This window comes from Myotis daubentonii, chromosome 7 (assembly GCF_963259705.1).
Source record: "Myotis daubentonii chromosome 7, mMyoDau2.1, whole genome shotgun sequence".
In the NCBI taxonomy this organism is placed as follows: Eukaryota; Metazoa; Chordata; class Mammalia; order Chiroptera; family Vespertilionidae; genus Myotis; species Myotis daubentonii.
Window position 1 is genome coordinate 63,132,121 of NC_081846.1, and position 11,092 is coordinate 63,143,212.

The following is an 11,092-nucleotide window of genomic DNA, read 5'->3' on the forward strand; positions in this document are numbered from 1 at the left end:
ATTACCATGTTTGTCTATTATTAGATAGGATTTGAGAGAGAAACATCAATTTGTTGTTCTACTTATTTATGTATTCATTGGTTGATTCTTGTATGTGCCCTGACCAAGAATCGAACCCACAATTTTGGAGTATTGGGAAGATATTCTAACCAACTGAGCTAGTAGATCAGGGCCTTATATTTTCTCTCCTTGACCATATCCTAATGTTGTTATTTGTGTTTTTTTTTCCCCCTTTAATTAAGTTTACCAAAATTTGTCTATTTTACTGGTCTTCTGCAACAACCAGTTTTATATTTACTTTATTGATTTCTACTATTTTAATAAACAAGGTAACATTAAATAACCATTTAAAAACCTTAATATTTTGGAAAAAAATTTGACTAGAAATATATCGGTGATCAAAAAGGAAGTTCACCCAACGTGGATACCCCGGAGGTCACTCTCCCGGGCTCTGTCCAGGTGGCGTAGGGGAGCATAGGGCTCTGCCCCGGGACGTACAGTTCCTTTCCACAACGTTGGAGAGAAAGCTGGGCCTAGAGTCTGCGCCTGCATATTCCTACAACTTCTCAGAGTCCTGTGGACGATGACTGAGGAGACAAACCATGCAGGGAACATCTAGTAAAAAAAAAAAAAAGGAAGTTCAAAAATAGGTCCAGAGGTATGGATGCATGGAACAGAATAACAGACCTCAGTGTGTGTGTGGGTGGTGAGTGTTGGGCATGGGGGACTGAGGGGACAGGAAGAGATAAACCAAAGAACATATATGGACATACACATAACCCCTGGACACAGACAATAGGATCGGGAAGACAATAGTATGGGGTAGGAGTTGGGTGGAGGGAGGCAAAAAGGGAGAAAATGAGAGACATCTATAATATTGTCAACAATAAAATAAAAATTTTTGAAAAGGGAGTTCATCCCTAGCTGGTTTGGCTCAGTGGATAGAGCATCGGCCTGTGGACTGAGGGGTCCCAGGTTCGATTCAGTCAAGGGCACCTACCTTGGTTGCGGGCACATCCCCAGTGGGGCGTGTGTAGGAGGCAGCTGGTTGATGTTTCTCTCTCATCAATGTTTCTAACTCTCCATCCCTCCCCCTTCCTCTCTGTAAAAAAATCAATAAAATATATTTAAAAAAAAAAGGAAGTTCAAACAAGTAAGTCCTGATTACTCTCATACTCACAAAATAGAAGTTTTGGGTTGCTTAAAATTTCCTATTCTCTTTTTTCAGTAAGAGAGAAACTGTATTCTAGAGTGGTATTCACAGATTTGCAGGTTTTCAAAGGTGTTAGGCTACATTCCATCAGAATGTCAATGGTGTTTTCTCTTTAACAAACTGGCTTGGATCAAACTGGAATGATCCCAGGCAAGATAAGATGACCGTTCTTTTAGTTATCATTGTAGTCCTCTCCATGATGCATAAATTTATTAGGTGATAAGAAGATTATAATGGACCAGGAGAAGCCTCCTGGGGTAAAACAACTTATATAATAAGATTGGTAAATGATTTTGCACAAAATATTATGCATCCATTTTGAGCCTGCACCTAAAATTCTTAGAAGATGGGCTTCTTAGTCATATTTGAAAATAGCTCTACCAGTTCTATTCTGCTTCTGAGACCCTTTTATGATTACCCCTGCAGGAAAACTTCAATAATGAGGGAGAAAATGAAAATATTTGCATTTTGAATTAAGTTTTGCCTTCATTTTCTGTCTTGCTTGTTTATTCATACTTATTTGCATTTGTGCAAACATTAAAGCCAGAATTGATTAGCAGAATTCTGTGGCCCACACAGCACATGCTAAATCCATGCTGCTGCCTGGAAGTTGGACATCTATCTTTCCAAGCTGGACTAATACCTAATTGTCCCCACATTGTGAGAAGTGCAAAGGCCATCATGACAATGGGGCAGAGAGTTAAGCCAATTCAATTTATTTAACACCTCATAACACTCTGGAGTTTTTCTTCACTGCCCAGGCTTGTAAAGTTTATTATGAACCTTTAATCCCTCCCTCTACTTTCTTAGGGTTTCAAAGTGAATGTAAAACAACAACAAACAGTCTATAAAAACATTTCCACTACAGCAGCACATGCTGCTATGTGCAATGACTACAGGTTTGTCAGCACCTTTAAAAATCCACTCCCAATGTGTTTGTCTTTTCAGGCATTTTTATATAGACTGTGGCTTTCTTCTGTGAAAGAGATGTTAACAGCAAGTCCACATTTGCATGGTTTATATTTCTCATTCTATCCTTGCTTTCAAAATATTTTTATTGTAAAGATAAGTCACACAATAAGAAACATCCCAAACATTATTACTTTACCATAAAGATAGTACATTCTCCTGGAAAAATTTAAAACATGACAGAAAAGAAAAAACTAAAAGGTAAAATTCCCCTGTTCTTTATCTCTACTTTTGCTTTGAGATACATTTTGATTCCTCCCACCCCCACCCCAACCCCCAAAAAAAGATTGGGCTATATTTATAAAACTAAAGTAACTAGTCAGCAGTAACCAGATTAAACAGCAGAACCATAGCCAAAAGACGAAACAAAACAACAAAACCAAACCCAGGAAAATTTCTAGAGTGTCCTTTCCAAAGGCAAAAATGAAGGCTTACTTCTTTTATCCCAGCAAAGAATCAGCAATGCACATCATGACTCCAACGGGGGAAAACTCTTTCTCTTGAGTGACACCAGACTCTATAATTTCCATGTCAACAGGGACAAAAAGCCTAAACCAGAACACGTGATCATCCTATGTAGCACACTCACTCTATTCACTGTTAGCATTGATTGTGTACCACCCAGAACTGTTATTTTCTTTCATAGATGCAATCTTGTTTCACATCTTAACTGTTCATTAGCCAGCACCTTGACTTTTACTTTATTTTTTAGATCCCTAGGAGCATCTAACAGAATGATTAGTAGGAATTGATATGCATTAATAATAATGGAATGATTAGTAAGAAATGATAGTAAGAATTGGATAAATGTTTTTTTTTCTGGATTAATGAAGACGTTAATGACTTTGAAGATTTTTCTGCCCCCTACCTCTGGACTATTAGAAGTCTCTGACCTGTGATTCTGTGGATTGTTGGATTTTGCAGTCTTTTCTCTAAGACTTTGAAATTGCATTGTGACACATGGAGGAGGCCTCCCTACCTGATTCTGGGAGGTGTGGAGTGGCTACTGATTCTGTGGCCTAGAATATCCAGCAGTCTGTACCACTGGATTAATCAATGGTTTCACTGTATTTTCAAAGCAGCTGGTTCTATTCCTGAGCTTCTAATGTATTTCTCTTGGGACGTAGTTATAGTACCCATTGCTTGTTTGCTTGATATTTAAGAGATATTCAATCCCAGACAAATTAACAATAAGTAGATTTAGAAGGAGGCAGGACAAGTGATGACTGTTAGAGGAAAAACCTCATTAAAAACGTCCTGCTGACAGCTTTCTTTTTCCCTGGAATTTCTTTACTTGCCTTATTAGCTTTGAAGATGATTCTGCACCCACTCTTGCATCCCCTTCAAAGATGGGTAAGGCAGCCTGCTAGGAAGACTGTTGGGGAGACAAATGCTTGAGCGAATAAATTACCATACAGCGCTGTAAGAACAACAATAGACAGGCTTATGCAATTTCTGGAGAGAGTGACAAGCGCTATGAGGGTAGGAGTGGTGAAGAGGGGTGATGTTAGGGCATGTGGATCCTGCTCTGGGTTTTGAGAGATGAATAAATCCATTATGAAGCACGGGCATAAAAGGATCATGAAAGTCTTGTAAGAGTTTAAAAACCCTGTAATTGAAGTGTTGGGTGACAGAAGCTGTGGTTAAAATGGGTTTGTGGCTGGTTAAGTTCTTGCACAGGACATGTGAAACTATAGGTGATCTCTTTATATACCACATGCTTGTATAAAAACTGATTCAAATAGTATTTGAGAGATTTTGTTGTCTTAGTGACTATGATATTTAATAAGACATATATAATCCATTAAATTAAAACACATATATACATTTTTATGATGCTCAATTAGACTCTCTTTCTCCTAGTCATCTCTTTTTAAAAAACTGCTCTTTAAATCTCCATTGAGGTGCCATATTTTGCAATGAGGTAAGGTCTTTGAGGTGCCCCAAATTCGTAAACCAGTGTGTGGAGATTATAACTTCCTCAGTGAACTGTAAAACACATATGCTCAAGTAATTAAGGGTACTTATGAGGTTAAAACATGCTTGAAATTCCCAAACAAGTTTGTAAGTATTTTTCCAGAGAACTACTTGCCTAAAAAAGGGTATGCCAGTTCTCAACACAGTGGTGATTTGCACCACTAAACACAGAATGCCCAAGGGCTAGACTTCCTCAACATAGAGATTTTTTTTTTTTTGAATCATATATGAGCATTTATTCCAATACTGCTGGCAGTATGAGAGAGAAATAGGTCACCCACAAAAATCTGCTCTCCACCCCCCCATCCCCCCCATAAGCCAGCTACTTATATTGGGTAGGATAAAGATTACACGGGGAAGTAGGAATTACAGGCATGGGGAAGTAGGCAATGCAGGCTGGGGTGGAACTCCATTGTTTAGACAACAAGGTTGTTAATCTTTCCATGATAATAGGCAGTTCTTGAATGAGAATGGACACATTCCAAAGTTGACTCCCAGGTCCAAGATTGACTGGCAGGTCCAAAGTTGATCAACACAGAGATTTGATCATTTGTTTGTGTGTTGTTGTTTTTTAATGCTGAAAATATAGTTTTGACCTTGTGGCTTGGGATACTGTAAATTAGTAAATGATGGATATAGGGTTTTAATTTCTCTGGTTAGGATTTCTCACTGTTTCTTGGTGTTGCTGTAACTAAATCTGGGTGTCTTCCCATTATGGGTTGATTTGGGTTTGTTCTCAATGATCTAGGCTCAGTGCTAGTCTGCTTAGAAGACTGATGGGTATAACAAATGCACTTTGCTTGGTGGGTGTAATGGCTCTGGTCTGTGGCAGGAAGTGACTCAGGTCACCATGGAGTGGGCTTATTCCCTTTGGCTAATTTTTCTAGTTTCACTGTCTAGAATGACTTTTCCTCACAAGTCTACGAGGGTCTTTCCTTTGTTTGACCTTTACTTAAGGTAGAAGGAAGAGACGTAGTTTAGCACCACTCTGTGGGAATCAATACGTGGAGGGCCAGTGCAAGAAAATGCTGATATTCTGCCTCTTGCTATTATTGTCAGTAATAAAGTCTTTTTATCTCTGACCCAGGAGTCTCATGCCTCCTGTCAGCACACATGAAACTGGCAGGCTAACTTGCAAGTTGGGTAAAACCTGACGCTTCACAGTTCCTGACATTTCTGTTATAAGCCTCTGTGTGTTCTACTCCCTTTGCCCAGCCATAAAATATGAGTGTTTCCCAAAGTTCTGCTTCTGGCTTACTGCTGTTCTCTTCTTTCATCCTTTCTATGTGTGATGTTATTTAATCTCATGTGTGTGTTTTTTTTTTTTTAAACAATAGAGAAAGTCTCTGAAATATGCATTTCTAGCCTCCATGTCTCCTCTGAGCTCTGGATTCCTATATATAACTCTGATGCTCAGGGTACCTCAAACTTAGCATGTATCATACTCAATACTTGTACCACTCCCGCCTGGACCTTTACCTCCAGGGTCTCTACCTCAGTTGGTGGTACAGCCATTCAGGTAGGCACTTGAGCTAAGTAATAGTTTTTTACTTCTATCCTCCTCTAATCTCTCCACATTTTAATCACTGGTACAACATTACTGATTTTCCTTCTTAAATCATATTCACTTCTTCCTTTATTATCACTACTCTACTTTGAGCCCTCACAATCCATGTTTTGGGCCACTACAATCATGTCTTAGTCAGGGTTTTTCAGAGTAATATATAGATGCTAGAGGCCCGATGCACAGAATTCGTGCAAGGGGCTTGGCCCTCACAGCTGCAGCGGCTTGCCTCTGCCCTCACAGCTTCGTCCGGAAGGCCGTCCGGAAGGTCATTTGGCTGCCTGGTCTAATTAGCATATTAAGCTTTTATTATAATAGATTATAGATTATCTATCTATCTATCTATCTATCATCTATCTATCTATCATGTATCTATCCATCCATCCCTCTCTATTAGGAGAAAGAAGGATAGTTGGATAGATAGATGTATAGATTTATTATAAGGAATTGGCCTACATGATTATGGAGGCTGGTAAGCCCAAAATCTGCAAGGTCGGCCGGTAGTGTGGGAGACCCTGGAAGAGCCAATATTTTAGATCCAATTCCTTCAGGCAGGAAGAACCAATGTTGCACGTGAAGTTCGAAGGCAGTTGGCTGGAGAATTCTCTCCTACTCAAGGGAGAATTTGTCTTTTTATTCTATTCAGGCTTTCAATTGATTGCATGAAGCCCACCCACATTATGGAGAGTAATTTGCTTTACTCAAGCCCACTGATTTAAATGTTAATCTCATCCAAAAACTCCCTTACAGAAACACCCAGAATGTTTGACCAACTATTTGGGAACCTCATGACCCAGCCAAGTTGATACATAAAATTAACCATCACACATAGCCTCCTTAGTGGTCTTGTTTTCAATTTTGCTCCTTTCGAATTTGTCCTCCAAAGTCATCTATAATAATAAAAGTGTAATATGCTAATTAGACCAGATGTCCTTCCGGTTGACTTTCTGGATGAAGCCAAGCTGCAAGGGCTGAGGTGGCCGCGGTGGTGGGTGGGGGCCAAGCCCCTTGCATGAATTTCGTGCACCAGGTCTCTAGTCTATCTATAAAACAAATCAGACCATATGATCCTCCTACTTAAAAACTTTTCAGTGGCTCCATATGACCTCCAGAATAAAGTCTACTCCTAAACTTGGTTGATACATTATGACATATTGTGCCAGGATTCCTTGGACACACTAAATCAAGACCTCCGTTCTCTGTATAACTGGAATTCTCTCCTGCTTCCCTTGTACTTGGCTAATTCTCACTACTGACTGACATAAAACTCAAGGGTAAACCTTAGGAAGATTCCTGGCTCTTCCAGGCTAATGGTTGTGCCTGCCTTCTGTGCACATGTTCCTATTTCTATGACTGCTTTACTACAGTATATTAGGAATAACTGTTTGTTAGTCTAAACATAAGATTGACAAACAACTTTCTTCTCTAAGGGAAGAGACTGCCTTACTTTTCTTTGTAACCTCAATGTCTGAATAATGTCTGACATAGTGTTGCTCAATAAGTGTTGACTGATCAACTGACTGATTTCAAGTCCGCAAAACCCTCCATATCGGAGTGGGATGGAGGAAATAAAAGAAGAAAAAGTAGGAATCTCTTTTGGTGAAAAAAAAAAAAAAAGCAGAACTTAAATCCACCAGGAAGTTTCAGATTCTTTTTGGGAAAGTGACTTTAAACAAGTAAGAAAATCAAGGCTTCTTATTGAGCCTTAAGAATACCTGCAGGATCAGAGGCTGGCTGTGACTTTCTTCATCATTACCATAAAGTCAGGTTAGCTGATATTTTAAAAATTATTATTAATCACAAGTATTCTTAGTTTTGAAAGATTTAAAATGCCTGAGAACACTATAATTAGATTTTCAGTGGCTTGTACTTAATACACAGGCATTTTTGCTGCAAGGCAGTATTTAGTCCATTCGCCACATTCTGGGCACCTGAAACCATGGCAACCATGATTTCTGATCATTCATAAGCAATTTAATTTGGCTTAAACATGTAGAGGTATTATTTTGCCTGTTATTTTTGGAAATGATTAAAAAAACACTTTGGTAGGCATATATTTTTATTTTAGTGCTTTTAAAAAAATGAACCATTATCTTCCTCTTTTTTCAGATTCTGAAGGTAGAAAATGATTTGCAGCCATAAGGTATCATCATGCTTAGGTACCATTTATGTAATCTTCGAATCAGGCTCGAATAATTCAGCATAGGGCAAAGACAGGTGCAATCTTTTAAAGAAGGTCATAATGCCCCTTTCTCGTTTTCTCTAAGTTAACACTGTAAGGGGGTTCAAGTAATTTTAAATCCTAAAATACAAACTGAGATCAAGAAAGACAGTTATTGGTGCTTATATATGTGTCAGGAAGTGGGATGTTTCATTATTTTTTGAAGCCATTAAGTATAGATGGGAAATATCTAATTTCTAACAAACACCCCTTTTGTTCAATCTCACTGTGACTTTTCCGTGTACATTAGCTGAATCACCTCTTGGTTACAAAGATTGGTCACAGAATAGCAGGCTGAATTTCAATCCTAAAAACTCAATAAACTGAGGTTCTTCATAGGCCTCTCACAATTGGAATTTAGAAGCTTCTATTCAAAATGATTCAAGATAGGTCCCCCACATTTGTCAAAACTTGTGGAAACTTTTCTTCTATCCAAATTAAAGAAGACAGTTTTGTTCTCTCTCAGTCAGTGGGTGGGGGAGTGCTAAAACTTCTTGCTGATAAAATATTTATAAGGCAATATTTTCAAAGTTGTAATTGTGATGGTAAACACATTTATACACAATTAAGTGAGGCCAAGTGGCAGTGTAGTTAAGTATCTTAGAAATTTTGGCAAGTTGCAATGGAGATTAAGATTCTAAGTCACTTTAGAACAGGATTCAATAATTCATTATCCTAATATCCTTTTGTAATTATAATTGGGGTACCATATAAATAACATAAATATTAAGATTATCTCTGTAGATAGTTGTTTGGCTTGCCACACAGTTGTTCAGACCACACAGTTGACTAAATGTTATCATTTGCATTTTGATATATAAACTGGAATTTGTTAGTGGAAGAAGTATTTTTATTAATAAATTAGAAGAAATTTAAAAATGTTTCCTTTGTGTATGTAAACATCTAATGACCCCATTTCCTCAATAGTACTTTGGCGCTATGATAGAGTTTTGTAATATGCAGTAAAGAAGTATTAATACATTAGGCAGACAGTGCAAAGAACCTTGATTAGGGATCTCTTAGATCCCTGGTCAGCAAACTGCCCTCCATGGGGCTGAGACCCTTCTAAACAATTTCTACTAAGAATTGAGATTTCCTTTCTTTGGTTTCCAGATCATGCCCTGTCTTGCAATAGAAGCCCATAGACCTTAAATATAAAGTTGACTGATGCAAGTTGCTTAAAAAATTCACTTTGGTTTTTGAAACAAAATTGTATGATTGGCTTTTAATTAATGCATTTTAATAGCCCCCATCCCCAAACCCTTTAAGAAACTTCTGCTTCTGTCTGTCTGACCATCCCCAATGTGCTTGGGGCAGATGGCTCCCCTCATGTGTCCAGGATGCTCCATGTCTGCCTGGCCACTCCTGGGAAGTCAGCTTGCACTCAGCCTGCCGTAGGCCTGATGTTCTCTCTCTGAGCAGCATTGGACAGTAGGATGCATCCTTGACCAATGCTGCCACATTGCATCAGCTGGGTCCTGCTGATGAAGAGCTTCTCTTTGGCTGGACTGATGATAAAGAACCCAGTTTCCTGAGGATCTGAGGCTGCCAAGCTGCTGACTGCTCCAACTTGACTTCTCAGCCATCATTATGCCCGCCTAGATTGTTGAGAAAGATTAATTCCCTCTCTTTGGCTAGAGGTACCTCCTTTCTTTTTTCCCCATCGGACTTGAGAGGAGAAGTTTTATTATGCTCTGTAAGTCTGTGTTTCTATGTGAAGGTATACTTCCCTTGGTAGAAAAGAACCTGCTTTTGGCTTCACCTTGGACTAGAAAATTAGTCTTTGTTGGGGCTACTTCCCTTTGCTTAGTAAGGGCTACTTCCCCTTGTGATCTCATCCTATTCATTGTCTAATTTCTCAGTCCTTTTCCTAGTGGATCAGCTCTTTCCCTTCTGGTTCCTATCTATATATAGAAAAGCCCAGCAACTGAATGGTGGAACGACCAGAATGACTGGTCAACCAGTCGCTAGGATGCTCAACGCAGGAGCTGTCCAGTGGTGGTCAGTGCGCTCCCACAGTGGGAGCACGGCTCAGACCAGGATGAGCGGCACTCCCACAGCAGGCCGATCCCCGCAGGCCACACCCCCCACAAGTGCATCAATCCGTGCACTGGGCCTCTAATGTCTATATAACATCAGAAGTTAGGTAAATGACTACAAATTAAATGGGGAAAAAACAAAGCTCTATTTGTTTAATAGAACTTGATTCCTATTAAAGCCACTATTCTCACTTTGCAATGGAATGCTATCTACATATATATAAAAGACTAAGTGTCCGTCTGTCCAACCAGTATCTATGATGTGCACTGACCACCAGGGGGCAGACGCTCATTGCAGGAGCTGCCATGTCACACTGGTCATTTAAAAATAAATGGCACCATGTACCTGGTGCTGACAAACCAACACTCGGCTTCCCTCAAGTGGAACACAGGCCCTACCACCACCTTAGAGTGACACCCCACCAAATTGCAGCCAATGCTGCCAAGACCCCATAGTGCAAAATGCAGTCCACAGACCAGCCCAGCGCAGCCCAGAAACGGTGGCTGTGGGCGCTGAGTAATGACATCATGTAGCAATACCCGGCTTCCTTTCCCTAGCGACTAGCCTCCTTGAAGTTTCTTCAGCCTAGGAACCTGACTTGCCTTATAGCCAGGTACAAACATTTTACAGTTTAACCAAATGTCTATGAAGCGTTTTCACATGCCTCATCTCATTGGATCCTCACAGAAGTCCTGGAGTAGGTAGATAGGAGACTCGGTAGAATACTATTTTCTTTTCATTAGCCAGAAAATGGAGATTTAGAAAATTTAGAAACTTGACCCGACTGAAAAGAAGCAAGAAATGATGGAACTTGCCGAAACCGGTTTGGCTCGGTGGATAGAGCGTCAGCCTGCGGACTGAGGGGTCCCAGGTTCGATTCCGGTCAAGGGCATGTACCTGGGTTGTGAGCACATCCCCAGTGGGGGATGTGCAGGAGGCAGCTGATCGATGTTTCTCTCTCATCGATGTTTCTAACTCTCTCTCTCCCTTCCTCTCTGTAAAAAATCAATAAAATATATATATATATATATATATATATATATATATATATATATATATATATATATAAAGAAATGATGGAACTTGAAAAATGACTTCAGGTTTTCTC

At 39.5% G+C, this 11,092-nt stretch overlaps 1 non-coding gene across 1 annotated transcript; it reads left to right on the plus strand.

Moving 5' to 3' along the window:
- Window positions 1-415: 415 nt before the first annotated feature.
- Window positions 416-617, plus strand: LOC132238939 (small nucleolar RNA SNORA73 family). Its single transcript, XR_009453907.1, has one exon. It is a non-coding gene; the product is annotated as a small nucleolar RNA SNORA73 family (small nucleolar RNA).
- Window positions 618-11,092: the final 10,475 nt, after the last annotated feature.